Source organism: Moschus berezovskii, chromosome 3 (genome assembly GCF_049115385.1).
Source record: "Moschus berezovskii isolate FMDL1 chromosome 3, NW_MosBer_1.0, whole genome shotgun sequence".
NCBI lineage: Eukaryota > Metazoa > Chordata > Mammalia > Artiodactyla > Moschidae > Moschus > Moschus berezovskii.
In genome coordinates this window covers 45,794,225-45,814,996 of record NC_142462.1, presented here as the reverse complement: position 1 = coordinate 45,814,996, position 20,772 = coordinate 45,794,225, and the positions used below count along the sequence as shown (strand labels likewise).

The 20,772-nt window shown below is 37.3% G+C and overlaps 1 protein-coding gene across 14 annotated transcripts in view; it reads right to left on the bottom strand.

The window, feature by feature from the left end:
* Nucleotides 1-20,772, bottom strand: part of CACNA2D1 (calcium voltage-gated channel auxiliary subunit alpha2delta 1) — a 545,949-nt gene that overhangs the window by 344,231 nt on the left and 180,946 nt on the right. The gene's annotated exons all lie outside the window — the stretch shown is intronic.

The window sequence follows — 20,772 nt, the reverse complement described above, 5'->3', positions numbered from 1 at the left end:
GAACCAGGGTCTCCCACATTCCAGGCAGACGCTTTAACCTCTGAGCCACCAGGGAAGCAACCCCTCACAACCTACAATGAAGACCCTTAATCAAACCATCCATTAAAAGATGTTATGAAAATACTGTGACAAAAGAAAAGCACAAAGAACTGAAGTAATCTGAATCTGTAAGTCACTTAAAATTTGAAGCAGAAAAACTTAAATAAGATATATTTCATAAAAAAAATACCTGACTTAGTAGATGCTCTGATTACCATCATTGGTAATAATATATATTAATATATTGGAAGTTTCCAAAATGTAAAAACCTTACCCATAATAAGTTCAGATAATTGATTAGGGTTGATGCCAACAATGAAGTAGGAGCAACAAATCTAACTTGAATTATCACAATTGGGAAGTATTTTGTCAGTACTTCCCCATACTAACCAGATAGATTATATCAGATTGTTATTTGTATTTGTGTTAACCTTTAATACTTTTCACTACAAAGACAACTATGAGTTTCAGTCCAAAAAATAGTTCATTCTTCCCTCCTTTAAAGAAACTCAGTATGGCATCTTACATATGGCATTTTAGTTGAGCAGATCAGCTCCAGTCAGCTCTGCTCCTCGAAGGGACTGGCACAGAATACGAGACAGGATTCTGGCCCCAAGCCCACAGCAGTCTATATTTTACCACCAATCATATATATTACCCCTATCTTGACACTGAAAACACACAGTCTGTGCCAATCATCTATTTTCAGGGAAAACGCATATGCATCTTGGGATAATTCCCATTTACAAGTGGCAACACAATCCAAAGAATTAAATCACATTCCTTGTTTGATTCAAAGCCAATGTAGTGATGCCTAAAATCTAAATACAGGCACTGAATTGCAACAATATCACAATAAAGAAATGAAGGAATTAATGAGAGCATAAATTCTATACTCCAGGACTATGTAAACCTTAAAATAAGTAGTAAGAATAGAATAACCTCATTGGAAGGACTGATGCTGAAGCTGAAACTGCAATACTTTGGCCACCTCATGCGACGAGTTGACTCACTGGAAAAGACTCTGATGCTGGGAAAGGTTGGGGGCGGGAGGAGAAAGGGACGACAGAGAATGAGGTGGCTGGATGGCCTCACCGACTCGATGGACATGAGTTTGAGTGTACTCCGGGAGTTGGTGATGGACAGGGAGGCCTGGTGTGCTGTGATTCATGGGGTCGCGGAGAGTGGGACACGACTGAGCAACTGAACTGAACTGAACTGAACTATGTCCTTCTTCCTTTATGGTGTTATTAATACAAGATGCTCTCTTTGATGAAAGTTGTGAGATATGGTAATTGTTAATAATTTAGATGAATTCTTACATTTAAAAGAATATACTTGTCTGTGAAATCTAAAAATCTGGAAAGTTCTGGTAAAATCTGGCTATAAAGAAGAAATATTTTAATTAAAAGGAACATAAACTTTAAATTGGAGAAGGCAATGGCACCCCACTCCAGTACTCTTGCCTGGAAAATCCCGTGGATGGAGGAGCCTGGTGGGCTGCAGTCCACGGGGTCGCTAAGAGTCGGACACAACTGAGCGACTTCATTTTCACTTTTCACTTTCATGCATTGTAGAAGGAAATGGCAACCCACTCCAGTGTTCTTGCCTGGAAAATCCCATGGATGGGGAAGCCTGGTGGGCTGCCGTCTAAGGGGTTGCACAGAATCGGACGCGACTGAAGCAACTTAGAAGCAGCAAACTTTAATAATAACTGTTTTGTTTGTAGATTTATCCTAAAAATATGGGAGAGATTAGAACAGGTATAAACTCGTAAGCTTTGAGCCAAGAGACAGCAAAATGGAAGAGACTGAAAATAAAATAGGAACACAGATTGTGGAGGGAAACCCCAGTTTTGGGAGAGATGGGAAGCAAATGGTTTTAAAAACAGGCCATGATATTAACTTCTGACAGAGAAAAGGACATGTTTCTGGGTTGGAGGGAAACAGCTTCAGGTGGAGATAAAGTCTGAAGATATTAGAGCTGAAAGAAGAAGAAAGTCTGACCTCCACTCTCACAACTAAAGTAAATCAAATATTCTCCATTCTGAAGAGTATATACTCATAATGACTTTTCCCCCTCTCCAATTCCTTTAGAGATTACAGTCCTGTAGTCAGACTGACTTACTCCTTTCTCCTTATGAAGAAAGAGGAAAAACAGTGCTTCTATGAGTTTCATCCAAGATTTCCTGGTCAATCTGAAAACATATAAGTCTAGTACAGTTTACACCAGCCTTATGCAAACTTTACTGAGTCAGTAGGGTTTAGAGGACTAAGGGTCCCAAATCATATCCTCTAGTACTCAGGCAAACAATGAATTTCTAGTTTAAAATCTGGAGTGTCACTCGAAACAGTTTCAGATGACAAGATAAAATGCAACACCAAGAAAGCTCCATTGCAGGTATTTAAATATTAATCACATCCCTCTCTTCCAAACACACTGTTCTCTCTTCACCATATATTGAATCATTCATCTGAGCCAACAGAGGAACACACAAGCCAATACTTCTGAGTGTTTCCTGCTTATTAGAAGAAAACTATAACTACCCAAATTATAAAATCCTATATCTTATTCCTGAATAAACACTGAGATACATATAGATAGAATGGTAGATTATTATGCAGATTTACATATAGACAGATATAGATGGATAGATTGTCGATTAGACAGACAGACTGACATGCTTAGTATTATAGGCTCTTTGAGGACTGTGTCATCTTCCATCGAAAGGACCATTATTGTCTGGCCTCAACACAAAAGTTTAGGTGGTGATAAGGTTAAAATACAAAATGTACCTTTAATTTTATTTTAAATAATAGATATACCAGTATACTTTTATAAACATGCTTGTAACATTCACAAAAGCAATCTAAAGCTTTAATGTGAACCTCTTTGCAATTTTCTGTGATACACATTTGAGTTATTTAGGCCACCAACTTAAATTTGAATGCAAACTATTCAGTCGTTGACCTTAACTAAAGGCCTCTTTTGCTACTTACTATCACAGCTTCCCAATCTTGTTGGGGCAGTTATCAGTGTCCTCCTTTATAAATGAGAACAATTAGGAATTGAAATGGCAGAACACTCTACAGATTTTGAGATTCCAAAGATTCTCTGGAATATATATTATATATAATATATATTATTACATAATATATATGAAAGTAAAGTTGCTCAGTCATGTCCAACTCTTTACAACCCCATGGACTGTAGCCTACCAGGCTTCTCCATCCATGGGATTTTCCAGGCAAGAGTACTGGAGTGGGGTGCCATTGCCTTCTCCAGGGAATCTTCCCGACCCAGGTATCAAACCTGGGTCTCCCACATTGCAAGCAGATGCTTTACCCTTCTGAGCCACCAGGGACTCTTACAATTAATAATAATAATATTAATATATATTATTATTACCATTATTATTATTATATTATCTGGAATATATATATATTGTCAAATGGCTAGTGAATATCACTTGAATAACTATTCAGAGAATTTTAGGAACTTTTTACAACATGAGAAATACAACAAGTCCTTTCCTATAAATGCCTACTGGAAGATAACATATTGGTAGCAGAACATCTCTGAGAATCATTCAGCTGATAAATTTAGTTCCAAGAAAGCAAGTCTAGAGGTGTGTTGTTTGGTTTGATCAGCAGTTAAGGGATAAAAGATAATGAGAGCTCTTTGATTAAATACTTATTAAGTACACATTAATTCAGTCCTAAATGCTAAAGGGGTTGAAAAGCAAATAGGGAGACACAGTCGCAAAAATCCAGCAATACTGATACTGGAAGGATAAAGAACTGAAAAACTAGAATTGCCTTGGGTCACAAGCTCATGCAGGTGGGAAATGAGGACAGGGATCTGCACAAAGCCCTTTCTCTCCACATACTGCAGTGGTTATGAGCCTAGAGACTGGAGGGACTTCCCTGGGGGTCCAGTGGTTGAGTCTGCACTTTCACTGCAGAGGGCATGGGTTCAGTTCCTGGTCAGGGAATTAAGATTCTGCATGTCATGGAGTGTGGGGAAAAAAAAAAAGCCTACACTCTGAAGTCCTATTCATTGGTTTGACTGCTAACTCAACTACTTATTAGCTTTGTGACCTTAAGTTACTTTTTTAATCTCTCCCTACTTTTGCTTTTTGGCCCATAAAAATACATATATAGATACATTCACCCCCGTAATAGCCAAATAATATCACGATGCTACATTACATATATACATATGATATCATTTGAATATAGATGAAACACTGGATTAAACAAACTTAAATAGGTCTCCTAAATGTAGGACCTTTGCTGTTGCTGTTTAGTCGCTCAGTTGTGTCCAATTCTTTTGTGACCCTATGGGCTGTAGCCCACCAGGCTCCTCTGTCCATGGGATTTCCCAGGCAAGATTACTGGAGTGTGTTGCCATTTCTTTCTCCAGGGATCTTTCTGATCCAGGGATCAAACCTGCGTTTTCTGCATTGGCAGGAGGATTCTTTACCATTGAACCACCAGGGAAGCCTATTATATCACATATATACATATGATATCATTTGAATATATATGAAACACTGGACTAAACAAACTTAAATAAATCTCTAATCCCAGGGTTTAACGAGTCCATGACGATACATAAAGTATGTCCAAAATGTAATGGATCATGGCCCCATTTTTTTAGAATCTCTCTAAACCTGGGTACTATGGAATACATTTTGGCAAATGCTGCATTGTGTAATTACCGTTCCTCTCCTTAGCAGCAAGTATGGCTCTAAGAACTTCATTATCTATAAACTTCTCAGACTACTCTTTTTTCTTTTTTCCCACATGACTGGTGTGACTGAGGCCACTGGATCAATTTCCTTTTACAAGTGCTGCACTACTGGTTCTTAATTTTTTTATCTCCAGATTCTAATTTATGCTTTAGGCAAAAAATTATGTATGCCCAGGATTTAAAAAAAAAAAAAAAAGTATTTCCATTCTAATAACCCTCCCTTAGGCTGATGAAGTCTCCTTTCTGGTACAAATCAATTATGGGATAAGGACTGGTGAAAGGAACACTCTTCTAAGCATTTTTGAAACAACATCATAAAGGTAGCCTCTCTACCTGTATGTAAGGATAGTATTCTACATAATCATTTCTAATAAAAAAATCATCTTATCACAAACATGATAAACATCTGTATAAGGAAGAAAGGATATTATAAATAGAAACAATAGTTCATTGTAAGTGGAAAAACTTGAGACAAATGATATTTCTGTGTTGGTAAAGCTCAGGGTCTTACTGGTACTTTTCTTACAATGACCTTTGCACGCAAAGAGTTCAAGTAAATTAAACTTTATTTGTTGACTACTTACTTGGAGGTAATGTCCATTCCAAGTGCTAGTGAGGAAGACGACCAACCTATCCTCTCCATGCAATGTTTCTATGCTAACAAAAAGTAATAAGCTTTTCATTATTATTACTGTTGCTGTGCTACTATTATTTTATCATGTAATTCACTGAACTACAAGTGAAAATCTGCTGAAGATGATTCAAAACCTTATGTAAAAGAAAGAACACAAGAAGAGAGAGAGGGATTTGTTACTCTTACATACATATATCAACACGCTGCAGAAAGCATCATGCTTTGGTCATTTGGCTGCAGACCAACAGCCTAAGTTTAAATGATTAAACCTGGATGCTATTATTTTTAAAACACTGCTACCAAGTTTTTTTTTTTTTAAAGCCTAGTATTTTTCCTTTAAAAAAGAAACAACAACAAAAAAGGAGATTGATCTTATCCACAGAATTAACTCTGAAATTACAAATGAATATGACTGAAAAAATATCAGATAAGAGTGATTATCTTAATAGAGCATTAAAAAAATTGTTTAGTCTTACAAGAGACACCAAAAATGAAATTAAACATATGAATATATTTAATGTTCTTTCAGTTTTAGTGTTATTAGAACTAAATTGTTGTGGGCCATTTCTCATGAACAAGAATAAAACCAGAAAAGCAAAGGTGTTTAATTTTCCTCTTAATGGTATGAATAAATCTACACGGGTATGGTAAACAAAATAGAGAGGCTTGCTTCAATCTCTACAAATGAAACATATCACAATATGCTGCTTTTCCCCCATGACTAGGATAAAGCTATAAAGAAGCACATCATATGGGAAATTTTTTCTGTTAATTTGGAGAATATTCTAGTTTGACATTATTATGTAGGCTCTCACTGTTTTCAAAAATTGCATTAGGCCCATAAACTCATTCTAATGGGCAGATTTTTAAAAATGATGTTTATGTTTACAGATCATAATGCTTTTGAGAAAACAGACACCCATTTCCATTTCTTTGCTTCTCAACACGTCGCACTGGTGACAGATGTTTCTGAACTGTTTCAATGTCCCTATCCAAATATAAAATGCACACTTAATGATACCCATGTGTGTGCATTTATACTTCCAGTCATATCTTTATATCTACAAAAAACCTCTTCCCCTTGGTAATTATATTTCTATTCAATATTAATGAATGACTGGTCAAGAAATGTCTTGTATTTATATAAAAAGATGTTTTTGCACATTAAGATGATTATAGATACACACTTAGGTTTGCTTTGGTGTAAACTGCCACAATGTTTTGTTTTTCTATTTTAAAAGCTTCAACCTCAAGTGCTAATTTTCAAGGCATACAGTATCGTTTACTGTGAGAAAGTAAAAGAAATACAGCTTAGTGTCAGTTCTGCTGTCTTTGACTAATCTGCAAGCCACCCACTTTAATGGCTCTTCATAAATAATTCAAATTTTAATTATGCTGCCAGTCTCTGACCTGAAGAGAAATGGAGAAAGTAAAGGAAAAGAATAGACAAGGGAAAGCATATCAGTTGAATCAAATTTTGTATCCAGTTTATGACTTGGTGTCTCAAAGCTCCACTTTATTACTCAAGATGCACCTGCTCACTCACCTAAGATGTTCTAAAATAAAAGTAGTGTGATGCAAGACACAACATTAATGATGGAGTAACTCACTCTAAAAAGAGGCATTTTAGCTCTTATTTTCAGGAGCTTTCTATCTATCACATGTGTGTACGTACGTGTGTGTACAGACACACACATACACACACACACAGATCCAAATATATACCTACATTACAGCAGTCTCTCCCAATTAGGTCTCTCATCTGTGTCTAATTTCAATCTCTCTCTTCTGTCCTGAAAATCCAGTGAGGTTCACTGTATTATTAGGCATGTTCCTATCACTGCAGTGACACATCTGATCTCTGTTATATTAAAAAAGGGACATATAAGTCTTCTCCCAAACCCAGGTCTTACAAGTTATTGTTAGAAGGACTGCTGCCAAATTAATGGCTGGCTGAACAGACTTAGGAAAATCTAACTGCATCTGTCGTGTGGAAAGCTGGCCAAGGTAGATCTGACAGGCAATACAAGGCTGAATGATCTCCTCCCACCTAAAAACATCTTTTAATTGCATCAGGTCTCTCAATACACAGTTGAGCATCTGCTCATTAGAAACAAAGCACTATTTCTTGAATTGAAATGCTAAATTTCACTACATCATTTTTTTCTAAACATTGCCTTACATTTTTCCTAAAGCAATGCAGACCCAGTAGTATTTAATCTAGGATCTCTGGGGCCAAACCTAACCCATACATATGAATGATTAATTTTTTTCATTTTTTTTATGCCTGTAGAGTTTTCATCCCTTTATTTAACAATGAATACATTTGGATTTCATTCAACAATATCCCCAAATCCCATTTGTAATAGGTCCTTTTGGCTTATTTTATCAATGTACAGATATAAATCTAGAAATTTAATCTGCCTTGAGTTCCTTTTCTTCTCTGAATATCTGCCTGTTACTGTAAGCCCTAATGAAAGATTTGGAAAAGGCTTCTGGGCTCCATGTGAGAGTATAATATAGCTAGTCTCAAGAGTAAATTTATCTTAAAACTGCATCTCATACTTCAACAACATGCCATTATTTGCAGCCCATTTTCCATTTTTTATATATCAAACTTTTGATTTTTTCATTCTCCTCTTTATTTTCCTTCTCCATTATCCAGGATTTGATTCTGAGAAATGAAAGACAGAATCTTACATTTTTGGTTAGCTGTTTTTTAATAGTTCTAGCTCTGTCTATATGATGTTAAAAGAATCAGATGGAAATATATTGTACCTCATTAAACAATCTATTAGATCTACATGGTAGTATATTTATTTGTGTGTGTGCATCTAATGCACATGTATAATTTTTTATGAAATTATACAGTCTTACCGTGGCCATTCAATTACCTTTAAAAAGCCACAAAAGCATTTCCATTCAATAAGCCAGTTTCGAAAATGAAAGAGAAATTGCCTGGCCTTTAGATAATAATGAGGTACATCTCCTTTGCCTACGTGAAATCCAAGGTTTGAGTTAAGATTTATAGGTGCAAGTTGCTACTAGTTATCAGCAGACAGACTCCTTCACCGATCACTGGTATTAAAAATACACATGTACTTCCATTGATTTAAGTAAGTATGGTGATGGTGGTGATTTAGTTGCTAAGTCGTGTTCAACTCTTGTGACCCCTTGGACTGTAGCCCACCAGGTTCCTCTGTCTATGGGGTTTCCCAGGCTAAAAAATGGAGTGGATTGCCATTAATTATATGCTTCTCCAAATACTCTTAAGTTAGTTCAGAAGAACATACAGTGATAATGGATCTGAGTTTATTCTCATCTGCATCTGAAATATAATAAATCATATCAGTTGTAGAAAATCAACTAATAAGTACTATCTTATAAAATCCCAAATATATCAGGTCAGTGCCTGAAGCTTTCCATCACTGTCTGTTGGTAGAAAAGGTCTTTGACTAATTCTTAACAGAAATATGTTTGACCTTTTTCCTTATCCAGATAAACTGTAAGGAGAACTATACTATCCCAAAGAAGAACCCATCCAGGATGTATTCTATTTGTTCTATATCTACATTTCAATCACAGGACAAACTATTTCTGAAATATATTTTCATCTACCAGATTCATCAACTAGATGCTTCCAATGAATGTATACAGAATCTGGCTACCTTTAAAATTAATAAATTAATTTAGACTCAAATAGATTCAAGGTAAATATCAAAATCCCCAAAGGTCCCTATTAAAAATATTTAAAATAGACATGGAGAAAAAGGATATATCAATATTTTGACTCACATTTCTCTTGGAGAGAACAAGCACTTTCATATTTAACTGGTGTGGGAGTGTATGGGAGAGGCAGTGTGTAATAACTTTTCTTTTACATTGCTTTTCTTTGGATTGTTTATTTTTTGCTAACTGATATATAGAAGGCATAACTTTTTGATAGGCTCATGATACAGTCCCTAAGTGTCACATTTATTTATGGCCCAGCACCAATTGGTATTACATATCAAAATCAAGAATATATCTTAGAATAATTCGTTTGCTAACAATTCATCTTAAGATATTCAATTATAGCACCTAAACATGTACTGTGGTCCTACTGTAATATTATTGGCACTCATCTGTTTCTCCCAATACTCTGTAAGTTTCTTAACTACAGGTACTAAATAACATTCCTGGTATAACCACCGGCTCACGCTTTGTGTTGCTGAAAAGCAACACAACATGTGATTTTCCTACGGATTTGACAAAAGTAAAGATTTTAAAGCTAACAGGAGGTGGGATAGATTGGGAGTTTACAAATGACTTGTTCACACACTATATTTAAAACAGATAACTAACAAGGACCTACTGTATAGCACTAGAAACTGCTGAATGCTCTATAACCTAAGTGAGAAAAGGATTTTGAAAAAGAATAGATCCATGAACTTGCATATCAGAATAACTTTTTTGTACACCTAATATTAACAAAACTGTTGATAAGATATTCTCCAGTATAAAACAAAAATTAAAAAAATAATAAAGCCAACCTCTTTATACATATAGAATCTACAAGCTACCTATCTGGAAAACAGAAAAATCAATAAATTACTAAGTAAAAACTCTTTTACTACTTGTGGAAAATTAAGTCACCTCAATGTTTTATATAAGCAGAGGGAATCTAGTGGGTTGTTTTTTTTTTTATTTTAGTGAGTTAGTTAATGAAAGTCATTCAGTCATGTCCGACTCTGAGACCCCATAGATCATACAGTCCATGGAATTCTCTAGGCCAGAATACTAGAGTGGGCAGGCTTTCCCTTCTTCAGGAGATCTTCCCAAACCAGGGATCAAACCCAGGTCTCCCTCATTGAAGGCAGATTCTTTACCAGCTGAGCCACCAGGGAAGCTTTTTTAATTTTAGTAAAACAAAAATGGAGAAAGATTGAAACTGATCAAAAGAAATAAATTGCTATAATTACACCAAAGTTAAAATTGTCTTGCAAAAAAATTTCATCATAGATGGCTAAGATTTAATGTTTCAGATATAATTTCTATAAATGCTCAATAAGTACATTAGTTGAAAGCATTCATAAAATATAATAAATATGAAATTAACTTCTAATGGTTCTTTCACAAAAACAGACGAAACAACCAATGACCTACTGATAACACGGAGAGAACCTGAGGCATACTGTTTGGGGTTTATTTAATCACAACCATGTATGGACATCACCCAGTTATTCACTCTCCCTCCAAACAAACATGGTTTACCCTGATTTTTCTATACTCCACCCTATTTTTTAACCAAAATCAGAAATACCCAAAAATAAGAGTTACTGGCTAGAGTCGTGTGGACCATGTTTGGACAAAAAGTTGAAAAACCAGTTTTGCCACAAGGAGCAAGGTGTCTTACATAGCGGCTTAAAGGATGCAAAGCAAAGATGAGCTATAGAGAAAGTGGGAATGAAAAGAGGACTGGAGAGACTGCTGAGCCAAAAAGTAAGAGGAGAAAATAAGGAGAGTGAACAGACCACTATGACAAGGAACCTTTCCAAGATGGTAAATCTGAAGAGTCTGCTAAACACCTTAGAACAGGAAAAAGACAAAAAGAGGGTGTCAGGAAGCTTCAATCCAGAGTTCCTGATCTGTATAAGAAAGTGAAGAGCGGAACTTGAAAAGCTGACATTTCCTCAGGACACAATTACAGCACAAGATGAACCGGCATGAAAAACTGCCACAAAGTAGTCTGCGACAGAAAGTGGATGGCCCCTGTACACTCTCCCAACTGAAAAAGACCAGCGTCCACCTGATTATCAGAAACATAAATATTTTTTCTCAAAGGTCACATTCAGAGACTCATCATGAAGTACATATTCTCCTCTTTTATCTCACACCACCAAGTGTAGTCATTCAGTCCTGTTCAACTCTTTGTGACCCCATGGACTGTAACCCGCCAGGCTCCTCTGTCCATGGGATTCTGCAGGCAAGAATACTGGAATGGATTGCCATTTCCTTCTTCAAGGGATCTTCCCGATCCAGGGATCAAACCTGGGTCTCCAGCACTGCAGGCAGATTCTAACATCTGAGTCACAAGGGAGGCCTTCTACATTTGCATTCGAACAGTTTTCTTTCAAAATGTCTTCACTTTCTAGGATTTCTAGGGCACTGGTCTTCCCCAATCTGATTTTGAAATCCTCCAGCTCATATAGTGCTAAAGCTGCCAACATGAATTTAAAATAATACCAATACTTATTTTCTTTTTTAGTCATGAGAGGACTACCTTCACTAAAACAGCAGCAAGCATGGATTTAAGCCTATAATTCTCACAATGCTTTAAAATGGACATTTTCTCCATCTTACTGGTTAAGTCTTAAAATTCAAGTCTAGATGTGTCCACTTTCAAGTGTAGAGGTTTCCCAGGGCACAGGCCATACAAGCCCCATTTATTATCTGGCTTCTATGGGCTTTCCTCATAACTCATTTGGTAAAGAATCCGCCTGCAATGCAGGAGACCCCGGTTTGATTCCTGCATCAGGAAGATCCACTGGAGAAGGGATAGGCTACCCACTCCAATATTCTTGGGCTTCCCTTGTGGCTCAGATGGTAAAGCATCTGCCTGCAATGCAAAGACCTGGGTTTGAGCCCTGGGTTGGGAAGATCCCCTGGAGTATGGAAAGGCTACCCACTCCAGTATTCTGGCCTGGAGAAACCAGGGTCACTCAGAGTCGGACATGACTGAGTGACTTTCACTTCACTTCACGAACTTCTCTGGTCTCACATCTCATCATTATTGTGTACCATCTGAAATTCTCTTAAGCTTTCTCTTCACCTCAGGAGTCTGAGAATTGTTCTCCCCGCTTCTATGGTATTTGTACATCTATCAAAATTGTTTGTCTAATGGATAAACAAGGTCATACTGTATAGCAAAGGGAACTATATTCAATAATTCTGGTAATAAAACATAGTAGAAAAGAATATAAAAAAGAATACATATATATGTGTGTGTGTATGTATATATATAAATGTATGTATGTGTGTATGTGTGTGTGTTTAACGGACCACTTCACTGTACAGCAGAAATTAATAAAACACTGCAAATCAACTATAATTTTAAAAAATTTCTTTTTCTCTACTTGACAGTCTACTTCTAACGGACTGTAAGTTCCATAAGGCAAACATATCATCTTTAAATAGTATATCCTTAGTACCCAGCTCTGGAGAAGGAAATGGCAACCCACTCCAGTATTCTTGCCTGGAGAATCCCAGGGACAGAGGAGCCTGTTGGGCTGCTGTCTATGGGGTCGTACAGAGTCGGACATGACTGACGTGACTTAGCAGCAGCAGCAGTACCCAGCTCAGCTCAATGTCTAGAACATAAGAGGTACTTACTAAAAATTTTCTGAGCTAAGAAATGACCGAGGCCTAACAGATATCAGGAAGAAAGTGGCAGGAAAGAACTAACCTCTTCATTTACATTCTCCATTCTTCCCAGCTCACAGCCTTAAACTGGGACTTCTAAGAGACATAAAAAGCAGGCAAGCGAGACTCTATTGTTTTACGTTGTTATATAGTTCTAACTGTTGTTCTGTCTCTCTGGTTTCCATATCTTAAATTAAAGATCCATCATTGGACTTCCACTAATTAAGTTCTTAACCAGTTCTCTTTAGCTATTTCTAACTTTCCCAATTATTTCTTACTTTTTCAGGCTTTATTCACATATATTTATGCTCATTTGAGTCAAGAGCTATCCTCCCCTGTCTCCATGCCTGAGGTAACCACCATTCTAACCTTTGTTACTACAGATTACTTTTGCTTGTTCTTGAACTTCACATATATCAAATTATGTAGTATGTAGTCTTTTTTTGGTCTGGTTTTCTGGGCTCTTATCTATACATGGGAGATTTGTAACTGCTGTTGTGTGTAACAGTCCTTCTTTCTTTTTATTTCTGTGCAACATTCCAAAGTATGAATTCACTAAAGTTTATCCAAAAATGTCTTTTTTTGAAGGACATTTCAGTTTTCAGACAAAAACTATTACGAATAATTTTACATGACTATTGGTAGACACATGCACTCACTTCTCCTGGGTATATTCTAAGAATTGGCTGGGTCATAGCTTTCAGTTCAGTCACTCAGTCTTGTCCAACTCTTTGCAACCCCATGGATTTCAGCACACCAGGCTTCCCTATCCATCACCAACTCCCGGAGCTTGCTCAAACTCATGTCCATTGAGTCGGTGATGCCATCCACCCATCTCATCCTCGGTTGTCCCCATCTCCTCCTGCCTTCAATCTTTCCCAACATCAGGGTCCTTACAAATGAGTCAGCTCTTTGCATCAGGTGGCCAAAGTATTGGATCTTCAGGTTTAGCATCAATCCTTCCAATGAATATTCAGGACTGATTTACTAGGGTAAGTATTTACTCTCAAAAAATTTTCCATGAAGTTTGCTACAAAAATGGGAATCCTTACATCTAATGTATTTACATTCCAGAAACTGGCATGGTGAGTCTTTTAAAAATCTTTGGCATAGTGACTCTTCTGAAAAATTTGACATAATGAAACTTTTAAAAAATTTTGACCATTCTGGTGAACTTGAAAAAACAGACTTCTTTACTGTCTCCATTACTCAATTCCTTTTAACTACTTCTTTAGGTCTCACTCACGCTTTTACTTGTTTCCTTACATCCCTGCCTGATTACTCTAATATCTACATTTTGTAACTCAACTGTATGTTTTTTCATAATCACCTACTTAAACTGAATTTCTTAACTGCAAACTCCTCCCATCACTGTACTGAACATGTTAATTTCCTCATTCCTGTGCAACGCTGGCTCTATTCCCTACTTCCACTTTATAAATATCATATTTTCACTACAGATTCAACCTTCTGCTCTTGCTTTTCATGTCAACTGTCACCATATAAAACTACATCTCTATTATCATCCTTTCTCTCAGAAGTATCAATCCTCTAACTTCACTGGCTGTTAACCGGCTAAAGCAAGAAAGACTACCTCAAATTCACTCTGTAGGAAAGTAAAGCCACTGTTTTCTCTAGAACCTAGCTTCCAATCTAGAGTTTCCTCTTACTACTCAAAAAATACCATTATTCACCCAATCATTCAATCTCAAAATACTGAGTCATTTATTTTTGCTCTTGTTTCTCCCCTATAATGTAGTCTATGAATTATCTTGATTCTCTCTCAAATTTTATTTCCATTCTTTATCCCATAAAATATACTCATTCTATTAAGATGGAGATTTTAACTCTAACTTTATGTATCTTTTTCCATCCATAAATTAATGCATTCCAATTGGCCAGATTTCACACAAGTTTGCTAGTTTTCAATCTGCTGATTTTGGTCCTCAGGCAATCACCACTATCACCACCACTAAGAAAGCAATAGCTAAACTAATATTACAAGCATGCTGTGGATATAAAGCTCATTTATTATCCATATTTAGAAGCTGAGCAATATTGAAATTTAGAGAGAGAGTTATTAATTAGAACCAAGGAGATAAAAAGGCTTCAGAATAAAGTAACTGGCTAGAGTAAGGAATGCAGTTAATTACATTATAAAACTCTAAATCATTTTCTTCTTTCCTATCTTAACCTATTTCAAATAAATAGGATTTATAATCCTAGATATATAGACCAACAATTCAAACAGTACACACAAATACAAATTATAAATTTATACAAGTCAAAACTCATTTAAGCAGAAATCCAAATAATGAGTTTATGAATCAAAATGTATGACAGAATTTTTCCCCTAATACAATCTCTAAATGACAGGTATTCTAAACAATATGAATATAACCTAACTTGTAGCATTCCAAACATTTAAAAATACATAATTTTGACAGCACGGGAATTGGAATATAGGATAAGCATGTAAAATAGCCCTTAATGAGTAAAATTTGTACTACAGACAGGGAGATGGTAGCATTGGTTGTCCAGTATTAACTGTAGTAATACTGTCAATGTCCTATAATATGCCAGTGAGAAAAAGGTAAAATCTATTGAGCAACTTTAAACAATGTCTACAAATTCTTTGATAGTCCCTTCTTCAAGTGCTGAGGCATGACTTCGTGACGACATCTAATACACAGAGAAAGAAATTCATCTAGTGGAGAAAAGAATAAGGCAATGTCACGTTGTCAGAGCTCTTCTAGAATACCATGTGTCATCCAACCCTTGACTGCCTCTCTGAACTCTTCTTTGAAACTCTCACACTTGTTCATTAAGCTCCAGTCATCCTGGCCCTTCTGTCCTGGGACCACGCAAAGCTCCATGGACCTCAGGGCTTTTGCACTTACCATCCCTGCCCTCTTCCTGGAGCAGTACCTTCATTCCTGAGCATGGCTCCTTCTTCCAATGCATTTTCCTCTCACATCAACACAGAGGCGCTTTACTGACTGTCACATTCTGCCCAGGCAACAAATTAAGAATTATGTCCCTCTGGTTACCAATCTTCAGAACCATTTTGTTTTTCAGAGTACTTTTTACTATTAAAAAAAAAAACAAAACTCTTTTTTACTTTCTTGTTTGTTTATGGTCTATCTCCTTTAATTTATAAAATATAAGATTACAGCAGGAAATTTGTCCATCTTGGTAACTGCCATACTCCTAGTCCCTGAAAATATGCCTACCCAATAGCAGCAATTCAAGCAATATTTTCTAATGAAGGAGGGCTAGAGTGAACACCTTGCTGACCATTACAGTCTTCATACTGTCTCCCCTCTTGGCTTATATGGAGGGACTTTACTCTTTTTCCTTCTTCCTTTCTACTGTTTCCTCATTCACTGAAGTCTGTTACTGCTTGTTTATCCTTACTAAACCACAACAAAGGGTTAAGCAAGGTGGAAACCACCGGACCTACTTCAGTCACAATATGTGGGCAGTCCTCTCAATGCAACAACATTGCCACATTCAAAGACTACTAGAATATAAGCTCCATGAGGGAGGTGATAGTTTCTGTTTGCTATTTCTAGCCCGTAAATGAACACCTGATATAAATTAGACACTCCAGAATAAATAAAATTGTTGAATACATATATTTATGTATTATTCAATGAGGGATCACCAATAAATTTTATCACCTGCATTAGAGAAAACATTGACTGAAATTGCCCACCCTGGCTAGGTACCATAGTAACCATCTGCATGAGTTGTTTTACTACAGAAGGTCCTGGTAAGGAACACGGACCTAATAAGAGTTCAGGAAAGGTCAAAATGAGACACCACGTGTCCTACCACCTCTCAGAATCCTTCTCATTGGAATCCATCCTGGCAGAGCAATGCGTGTTCCACCAGAAAGGACCCTGAGTCAGAATGATTGGCCAGAGACATCTGGAAACTAACCCCATCACCATGAAACCCAGGACTGTGAGTCACATGGCTGTGCAATTCTCCTGAGTTCCCTTACCCTACTGGTCTCTGCCTGGGTGTCCGTGCTCAATAAAGTCTCTTGCTTTGTCAGCATATGTGTCTCCTCGGACAATTCATTTCCAAGTGTTAGACAAGAGCCCATTCTCGAGCCCTGGAAGGGGTCCCTCTTCTTGAAACACCTGCATCCATTATAAAATGACATTAACTTCAGGGAATAGGAAAAACAAGACAAATGTAATTCTGTGCAAGGACATACACGCTGTGGCTTCTAGTGTGTAGCAGTAAAACTATAAAAGTATACAGAATGAAAATCACTTGTTCATGAACCAATCTCACGTGCAACTGTTAAGTAAGTTTTATATGAAATATATACACTGCTATACAATGCAAGCTTCTTTCATTAAGCAGCCAGTTGTCTGGTGCTACCAATTAAGTCACAGTTTATTATTACTTCATTAAACATTAAAATTTACCCAAGACCAGCAAGATCTTTAGCTCTGTCATCTAGTTCCCTGAAAAGACCCGGAAACAATACACATTTGAACTGCTTTCCCAAGTAATCAAAATTTCAAAAGTATCCCTACCACCATTTATAATACTTCTTTAAATTCTGTCCACCTCAGAGCCACATATCCAGCAGCATGTGCTCATTATTTAACACTTTCTTTAAACTTCCCTGATCTTCCTAAATAGCTGGCACAGCTGTGCCCCCAAGGTGAGGGCAGCACCCCCTATCAGGTTGTTCTCTGACTCGATCAGTTGCCAAAGCAGCTCTATCATTATCTCTGGAAGGGGTCTTTCTGCAGAGAGCCCACAGTTTGTATACACTTCCCATGTACTCTCCAGTGTGACAAATATCATCTAGCTGGTTTTACACTGTCATTTCCATTGAAAGCCTGTAATTACTTTCCACAAGCAACACTTCATCCTGCCAGGCTGATTAAAGGAAATACACACTGGAAGGCAAAGATCAACAGTGCTCATGCAATGCATATTGTGAGTGTGTATCTTGTAAAGCAACAGTGCAGTGGCATGCACACACTAAGCACTAAATAATTGTTTGAGAAGATATAACATTTTCCCTTTGACAGACAGTGTAATTACTGATTTTCTGCTGAAACATAATAGATTTTTAAAGAGCAAATTGAGCAGATCACAATGGGCTTTTGAACTGTCACTTATTATATATATTCCACCATAAAGGATATGCTCTTCCAAGGTCTCTACTCACATTATCTCATTTACATCTATATTACATCTATACCAATTAAGTAATTGTTTAACTGTTCTAATTTCCTGACAGGCAAACCAATCAAATAAGCAGTTTTACTTTATCATGTTCTTGAAATGAGTTGAGTCTATTTTGCCCAGGCTGATTAAAGTAATCACGGAAACCTAAATGTCAAATTATTTCGACCGAGGCATGTTTAGAGATACTTAATTGCAGTAAGCTAAACTTTACAACTGGAGAAGGAAATGGCAACCCACTCCAGTACTCTTGCCTGGAAAATTCCATGGACGGAGGAGCCTGGTAGGCTGCAGTCCACAGGGTCGCTAGGAGTCGGACACGACTGAACTACTTCACTTTCAAGCATTTGAGAAGGAAATGGCAACCCACTCCAGTGTTCTTGCCTGGAGATTCCCAGGGACAGGGAAGCCTGGTAGGCTGCCGTCTATGGGGTCGCATAGAGTCGGACACAACTGAAGTAACTTAGCAGCAGCAGCAAACTTTACAATTGCAGCCATGAAATTAAAAGACGCTTACTCCTTGGAAGGAAAGTTATGACCAACCTAGATAGCATACTAAAAAGCAGAGACATTACTTTGCCAACAAAGGTCCGTCTAGTCAAGGCTATGCTTTTTCCCGTGGTCATGTATGGATGTGAGAGTTGGACTGTGAAGAAAGCTGATGGCCGAAGAATTGATGCTTTTGAACTGTGGTGCTGGAGAAGACTCTTGAGAGTCCCTTGGACTGCAAGGAGATCCAAGCAGTCCATTCTAAAGGAGATCAATCCTGGATGTTCATTGGAAGGACTGATGCTGAAGCTGAAACTCCAATACTTTGGCCACCTCATGTGACAAGTTGACTGACTGGAAAAGATTCTGATGCTGGGAGAGTTTGGGGGCAGGAGGAGAAGGGGATGACAGAGAATGAGATGGCTGGATGGCATCACTGACTCAATGGGCATGAGTTTGAGTGAACTCTGGGAGTTGGTGATGGACAGGGAGGCCTGGCGTGCTGTGATTCATGGGGTCGCAAAGAGTCGGACATGACGGAGCGACTGAACTGAAACTTTACAATAAGCTAAACTGTCTCATTTTACTTATTTGTTTTCGACACTCTATGTTTAGAGAATGTCTCAAGATACAAATTACGCTGGGAGGCAGTGCCCACATCAAGTACAGAAATCAAAAATCTATTTTGTCTATTTTCTTTGCCCCTAAGTTTTGACCAACCTCTTTGATTCAGCCAATCTGATGGACCTGTTCTGGATTTTGAATGAGGCTTGTCACCCAGAGAAGCAGGAACACTGACACACTCAACCTGGCTACAGCAGCAACATCCAGTTTCAGAGGCAGCAACAACAGCCCCAGGTGACCCATGCTAATGGAACCAGTGTAAGCCATGGTACCCGTGTTTGGGGTGGTGGCAAATGTGGCCTCCTCAGCCTGGCTCTGTACACAATGTCCTTCTGTGAATTATCCAGTATACTCATGCAATAAATATGTCTGCTATTTAAATCGGCTTGCCATTCTCTGTTACTTGAAACTTAAAAATGTCAAGAGGACAACTTTCAAGGAATGGACCCTTTGATAGGTTATAGACAGACACCATCTTTTTTTTTTTTTAAATCAACTCATTTGACTATTTAGAGCTGATTCAAAGTGCTACTATCTAAGAGCCAATGCTTTTATTGAACAGTATATTCATATTTGTCTGCATAGCAGTGTCAGTAGGACTTTATATTTGAACTCTTAACTGCAGTCCCCCCTTTTTTTATTTTATGCAATGATTTCAGACTGGTAAAGTAATGTGGGGGATACTGGGCAAAGAATCATTAATATGATTACATTAATAGAGTTTGGACAATGATAGGAATTTGACCTAACAAAACTGACCTATCCCTAACGTCAACTGGAGATTATGGAACTATGAGTGTGTGTATATACCCATGTATACATACAAACAAAATGTTCAGAATTATCCTTGAAGCTTACATCATAAAAAGGGCCTACCAGGGGTTTCCCTGGTGGTCCAGTAGTTAAGAATCCAACATGCAACACAAGGGACACTGGTTTGATCCCCGGTATAGGAAGACCTCACATGCCACAGAGCAACTGAGCCCGTATGCCACAACCACTTAGGCCATGTGCTGCAGGGCCTGTGCTCCTCAACAAGAAAAGATACCACAATGAGAAGCCCATACACAGCAACCAGAAAGCAGCCCTGCTCGCTGCAACTAGAGAAAGCCCTTGTGCAGCAACAGAGACCCACCAAAACCAAAAAACAAAATAAATAAAAAAATTTTTTAAAGAACATAACAGAAATTTCTATATATTTTTAGTTCTTTGACAGCAGGGCTTTTCTCTCTCAACATGTATAACTTTCATACATTCTACTTTTAGTAATGTATCACTTACAAACATAGGAGATTGCTGTCAACCTCTTATTATGTTAATACAATTTATACCACAAATGGAACAAAATTTACTAATTTTTTTAAACATCACTGATAGACCTAATACACTGGTATCAACGAACAAAACTGTACATCTTTCCTACACGAAGAAATTCCCATCTTTGGATGAAACCAAGTTCCAAAAATGAAACTTGGGTAAAATTTGTTATAAAATGCATGAATTATCATCTCTCCTTTCTTTCGAGTAAACAATGTAACAATTCAAATAAACATTAATGATAAAGTACAAAACTATAGTTTAATTTCCACGTTTAAAGTTTTCTTAGTTTC